Here is a 7,185-nt window from a genome sequence, read left to right as displayed (position 1 = left end):
AATAATCAGTTCAGTTCAGTTGCTCAGTTGTATCCGACTCTGAGACCCCATGAACTGCAGCACGCCAGGCCTCCCTGTCCATCACCAGCTCCTGGAGCTTGCTCAAACTCATGTCCGTTGAGTCTGTGATGCCATCCAACCATCTCATCCTCTGTCATCCCCTTTGCCTTCATTCACTCTTTCCCAGCATCAGGGTCTTTTCCGAAGAGTCAGTTCTTCACATCAGGTGGCCAAAGGATTGGAGCTTCAGCTTCAGCATCAGTCCTTCCAATGAATATTCAGGACTGATTTCCTTTAGGATTGACTGGTTTGATCTCCTTGCTGTCCAAGGGACTCTTCAAGAGTCTTCTCTAGCACCACAGTTCAAAAACATCAATTCTTTGGTGCTCAGCTTTCTTTATAGTCCAACTCTCACATCCATACATGACTACTGGAAAAACCATACTGGAAAAACTAGACGGACCTTTGTCGGCAAAGTAATGTCTCTACATTTTAATATGCTGTCTACGTTTGTCATGGCTTTTCTTCCAAGGAGCAAGCGTCTTTTAATTTCACGGCTGCAGTCACCATCTGCAGTGATTTTGGAGCCCGAGAAAATATAGTCTGTCACTGTTTCCATTGTTTCCCCATCTATTCGCCATGAAGTGATGGGACCAGATGCCATGATCTTCGTTTTTTGAATGCTGAGTTTTAAGCCAACTTTTTCACTCTCCTCTTTCACTTTCATGCAGAAGCTCTTCAATTCCTCTTCGCCTTCTGCCATAAGGGTGGCATTTCTGCCATTTTTAAATAATAAAAGGAATTAAATGAACATTATTTTTTCTAGCATCTAACTTTATGACTTTCAATATGCTTTAAAACACACACTCCTTGATCTGTCAGTTTGAAACAGTCCTCTGAGTCCCAGCTATCTGAGATGAGAAACTTGGCACATGGTCACTTTCTTCATCTCTTCTCATCTTTTGTGCTTCCAGATGCTAGTTTACCATATCATTTCTTTAAAAAGGCCAAGGCTTATAAGATTTACACTCTAACTCATAACTGAATGTCTTTGTAATTGTCTAAAGAGTTTTAAAAATGGAAACACATTATTTCCTGAGAGGACTGAGTAATAAGATTGGACCCAGACATGTAATGTCACACTACTAAATCTTCAACCCCAGAAGAGAAACCTCCAAATGTTAGGATCAAATTTTATTTTCTTAGACTCACTCAAAATTATGTCACACAGGAATTTATTTTATGCTTAAGTGTGACTTTCATGGTCTTTCCACAGGCTTTTTTGTTTTTAAAAAATTCCATCTGTCTTATTTCACAATATAAAAATTACTCTAAAAGCATAACCATATTATTATTATCTCACCTGAAAAAGTTAATAACTGCTTAATATAAAATATCTGCTGAGGAAGGTTCAAATTTCCACAATCATTTAATACTTTTTTTTAGTTTGTCCAAATAAGTTCCATATTTTGTAACTGATTTTCTTTTAATATATGATTCTCCCCATTTCCCACACCTTGTTTTTGGTCCTTCTGGTTTATTTGACAAACACACTGGTAATTTCTCCTGTAGAGTTTTCCACTGTCTGGATTTTGTTGATTGTGTCCTTGTGTTCTTCTAGCCCCTGTATTTCTGTTCAGTTCAGTCGCTCAGTCGTGTCCGACTCTTTGCGACCCCATGAAATGCAGCATGCCAGGCCTCCCTGTCCATCACCATCTCCCGGAGTTCACTCAAACTCACGTCCATCGAGTCGGTGATGCCATCCAGCCACCTCATCCTCTGTCGTCCCCTTTCCCTCCTGCCCCCAATCCCTCCCAGCATCAGGGTCTTTTCCAACGAGTCAACTCTTCGCATGAGGTGGCCAAAGTATTGGAGTTTCAGCTTTAGCATCATTAAATCTAGGCACCTAACAAGATTTGTGTTCATTTTTTTGTTATCTTTCCATTCAGGAGCATATATGGTGTCTGCTTGTCTCATTTTTTTGGTGATTTTAGCTGTCACTGCTAAGCACTGTCTAAATACTTTCATTCCTTCATTAGCCACAAATCTCCTATAAAGAGAAAAGTGTGTGTGTGTGCTCAGTCATGTCCAACTCTTTGCAGCCCCACTGACCTTAGTTCGCCAGGCTTCTCTGCCCATTCATTTTTCCAGGCAAGAATATTGGAGTGGGGTGCCATTCCCTCCTCCAGGGGATCTTTCTGACCCAGGGATCAAACCCATGTCTCCTGCATCTCCTGCACTAGCAGGCAGGTTCTTTACCACTACCACCACCCTGGGAAGCCCTGTAAAGAGAAAACTTCCTCTCAACTATTTGGTTCCTAAAATACTGTTCATATAGGAAAGATGCTTGATTCTCCCTTATGGAACAGTTTTCAAAAGTACAATTTGGTTTCCTAGCATCCTGTGTATATGTGGGGGGAGAAGCAAAAAACCCCATAAAATTTACCATCTTGTTTTAAAGTGTATAATAATGTTAACTATATATATAGTTGTGTAGCAAATCTCTAGAACTTTTGTATCTTGCAAAACTGAAACTCTCAACCCACAGAACAACACTCCCCTTTCTCTCTATACTAGGTTGTGCTGTGCTTTGCTAAGTTGCTTCAGTTGTATCTGACTCTTTGCAACCCTATGGGCCATAGCACGCCAGGCTCCTCTGTCCATGGGATTCTCCAGGCAAGAACACTGGAGTAGGTTGCAATGCCCTCCTCCAGAAGATCTTTCCCACCCAGGGAACACCCAGGGATAGATCGAACCTGCATCTCTTACGTCTCCTGCATTGGCAGGTTAGGTTCTTTACCACTCCCTAATAGCTCAGTTGGTAAAGAATCAGCCTGCAATGCAGAAGACTCCAGTTCAACTCCTGGGTCAGGAAGATCCGCAGGAGAAGGGATAGGCTACCCACTCTAGTATTCTTGGCTTTCCCTGGTGGCTTATCTGGTAAAGAATCCTCTCTCAAAGCGGGAGACCTGGATTCAATCCCTGGGTTGGGAAGATTCCCTGGAGAAAGGCTACCCACTCCAGTATTTTAGCCTGGAGAATTCCATGGACTGTATAGTCCATAGGATCACAAAGAGATGGACACAACTGAGCGACTTTTACTTTCTTTACCACTAGCACCACCTGGGAAGCTTCTATTGGAGCTCCTATTAGGTCACCAGAGCCCAATAACCACTATTCTACTTTCTGAGAGTATGACTACTTTAGATACCTGCTATAAATGAAATCATGCAGGCCTTGTTTTGGCTCAGACAGTAAAGAATCTGCCTGGGTCAGGAAGATCCCCTGGAGAACGGTATGACAACCCACTCCAGTATTGCCTGGAGAATTCCATGGACACGGGAACCTGGTGGGCTACAGTCCTTGGGGTCACAAAGAGTCAGACACGACGAACACTTTCACTTTTATCTTACTTAGCATACTATCCTTCAGTTTCATCCACGTTGTAGGATGAAATCCATGTGACAGGATTTCCTTTTGTAAGGCTAATATTCTACTGTGTGTACATATCACTTTTTCTCTATCCATTCATCTTTCAGTGGGTGTTTTTGGTTGCTTTCATCTCTTAGCTATCACGCAGTAAACATGGGAGTGTATACATCTCTTCCAGATCTGTTTTCAATTCCCTGGGATATAAGTCTGTGTGTGTGTGTTAAAAGGATGTGTTAAAGGCATAATCTTTAACCATGGATTGATTTTTAAGATTTCATTTTTTCCTAGTGTTGTTTCTGCTTGTTTTAAAATGTTTGTTCCCCATTGCTGTTCCCGTTTCTTGCTTTTTTTGTGGGGGTGGGAAAGAAAAGTTTATTGCAAGGCCAACCAAACAGAATGGGTGGCTCATACTCTAAATTCCCAAACTCCCCAGTGGTTTTCAGGGAAAAGTTTTTATAGGTAAAATTTGGGTTGAGAGCTACAGGGTATGTGACTTTCTTCTGATTGGTTGGTGGTAAGGTAACAGGGCAGTGCAGGAATCTTTTGCTCAGCCTGCAGTTGCTATCCTCCACCTGGGTGAGGGCCTCAGATTTGTAAAATTGCCAGGCCTGCTATGAAACCAGGTAAACCATCTAAACGACTTGGTTCTTCAGTCTCTCCCTTGTTTGCACGGAGACCACCATCCTATTCAGGATTTCTGCTGGCCCCACGACTTTTCTAAGTTCACTGCCCATAATGCTGACTGACAAAATCAAAGTTCAACTCTCTCCACTGTGGGTGCCTAACAGCCCCAACATATGTGCTCAGTGTCCACCCAAGCCAACTCTGCTACTTATTTTTTAAATAAACATAAATATATAATATATATATATATATATATATATTTTTTTTTTTTTTTAAAGAAAAAGGCAGGTCAGTGAGAAGGACAGAGATGGGCTGGTTGAAAAGGCCTGGGGAATTACCTCCATCCCTGGAAGCAGAGGGCAGAGGATGAAGAGCAAAATGCAAGTGAAGGTGAGTGGGGGCAGCACACCCAAAGGGGACAGGGACCTTGGTGTGTCCCACAGACACACAGGGAGAAGGCTGAAGAACTGGGCCTGAGTCAGTCACACCCCTCAGGGCTCCAGAGACCATGGGAGGCAGCTGGGACATGTCCAGTTGGCAAGCGGGTCCATGGAAGGTTGTTAAGAAGGGAATGGATGGGCGCAGACAGATGTGCTTCAGAAGGTTCTCAGTGGTGCTGCTGGAGAAGGCTGCCGGGGGCAGAGGCACACACACAGAGGCGAAGGGATCTGTGACCAACTCCGGAAGCTGAAGCTTCAGGGGTTACTGTTGAACTCGATGGGGGTGGGAAGATGGAAGAGCTGCCCTAGGTGTTGGCTCAGGTGAGTCGGTGGCTGGTAGTGTTGGTCACCAAGGCAGGTCACTGAGCCAGCAGTGCTGGGGACTCCGAAGTGCCTACAACCACAGCACACAGTAGATGCCCAAAAGGATACTGGTTGAACCAGAACACCCACCTCCTTTTCGATTTCATTTTTTTCTTCTTAAAACTTGTTATGTACACTTTGAATCATGTACAGATAGGACAATTTCAATATTTTTTAGGATCTATATGTATTGCTTATTGCTGACTCATTCAAATTTCCTTCTAACTTTGATAATTTTGTGAGCTCATATTTGGTTGAGCTTAATGTGTGACAAATTGAGGTTCTAAATTAAGAGGTCAGCCAACTACACTCGAAGGGCTAAGTCCAGTTCACTCCCTGTTTCTTAAATGTTTTACTGGACCACTGCCATGCCCATTCACTTATGTACACTCTACAGCTGCTTCTGAACAATAGCAGAGTAGTTGATTCAGACATGGTAAGGTCCTCAAAGTAAAAAACACTGATGCTCTGGCCCTTTACAGAAAAGTGTGCAAAACTCTGATGTAAATTAATGTTTTCCCCAGAGTTTTGATTCTGCCAGGACAGGGAGGGTTCATGACCTGGGACAACTTAAGCCTGCTTTGAGAACTCATGCCGTATTTCTTTCAAGTCCAGCAACAGATCAAAGGCCTTCAGAGTTATCTATTCCACAATACTGTTAGAAGCAGTAATACACTATCTTCTTTGATTATGCTGTTCTCATTTCAAGATGGTATGGATCTTTTTCATTTAACAGGTCAATCATTCAACCTGAGAAGTACATGTCCTTCTGTGGAACTTTTCTTGTATCAAATAATTTTCTTACCTCGTCTTTTGTTTTCTCTTAAGTCCTTACTATTAAAATGTTAGACGTCCTGTTCTCTTTTCTCATTTTCTATTTCTCTGTCTCTTGGTTAGAGTTGACCCTTAAAATCATGGGTTTGAACTGTGTGGGTCTACTTACATGCAGACTTAAAAAAATACATACACAGTACAGTGCTACAGGAGCTGCAGGTGGTTGGTGCCCCTAACACCCATGTTATTCAAGGGTGAATTGTACTTTGAAGGTTGTTGAAACCTTGAAACCTTTCCTCAACAACTTTATCTTGCAACCCTTCTAATGAATTGTTTTGGCTATCAGTTTAAATTTCCAGGGGCAGTTTCTTCCTTTAAATTTTCCTTTTCAAAGCATCCTATTTTCATTTAATGAATACATATTTCTTTCAAAATATTAATAATATTTGAAGGTGGGGTACTTTTCTGATCACTGCATTGTTATCTTCCCCCACCATCAGATTATAGCTGATCTCTTATATATTAAAAATTTTCCTCAAATATCTGATGATCCTGGCTCTATGTTCATATTTAACAGTAGACATTAGAGAGCTGAATGGGAACCCCATATATACATATATGACTTAGAAATACTGGGATTCACTGAAGAGTGATAAAATGGTAGGCAGTCTTCTTATCAGGGACAACCAAAAGTTGAGTGTCTAGAGATCTTTTTTCCAGACAAATTAGTTTTTCCTAAAGAAAAAAAATCCTGGCATTAGAAGCCTATACCCAGTGGTCAGCATTCTGGGAACATGCTTCAGTTCAGTTCAGTTCAGTCGCTCAGTCGTGTCCGACTCTTTGCGACCCCATGAATCGCAGCACACCAGGCCTCCCTGTCCATCACCAACTCCCAGAGTTCACTCAGACTCACGTCCATCGAGACAGTGATGCCATCCAGCCATCTCATCCTCTGTCGTCCCCTTCTCCTCCTGCCCCCAATCCCTCCCAGCATCAGAGTCTTTTCCAATGAGTCAACTCTTCGCATGAGGTGGCCAAAGTACTGGAGTTTCAGCTTCAGCATCATTCCTTCCAAAGAAATCCCAGGGCTGATCTCCTTGCAGTCCAAGGGACTCTCAAGAGTCTTCTCCAACACCACAGTTCAAAAGCATCAATTCTTCGGCGCTCAGCCTTCTTCACAGTCCAACTCTCACATCCATACATGACCACAGGAAAAACCATAGCCTTGACTAGACGGACCTTTGTTGGCAAAGTAATGTTTCTGCTTTTGATATGCTATCTAGGTTGGACATAACTTTCCTTCCAAGGAGTAAGCGTTTTTTAATTTCATGGCTGCAATCACCATCTGCAGTGATTTTGGGGCCCAAAAAAATAGTCTGACACTGTTTCCACTGTCTCCCCATCTATTTCCCATGAAGTGATGGGACCGGATGCCATTATCTTTGTTTTCTGAATGTTGAGCTTTAAGCCAACTTTTCATTCTCCTCTTTCACTTTCATCAAGAGGCTTTTTAGTTTCTCTTCACTTTCTGCCATAAGAGTGGTGTCATCTG

The sequence above is a fragment of the Bison bison genome, unplaced genomic scaffold (genome assembly GCF_000754665.1).
Source record: "Bison bison bison isolate TAMUID 2011002044 unplaced genomic scaffold, Bison_UMD1.0 scf7180017864383, whole genome shotgun sequence".
NCBI classification, from domain to species: domain Eukaryota; kingdom Metazoa; phylum Chordata; class Mammalia; order Artiodactyla; family Bovidae; genus Bison; species Bison bison.
The sequence above is the reverse complement of the archived record's forward strand: the minus strand, read 5'-3'. Positions refer to the sequence as shown.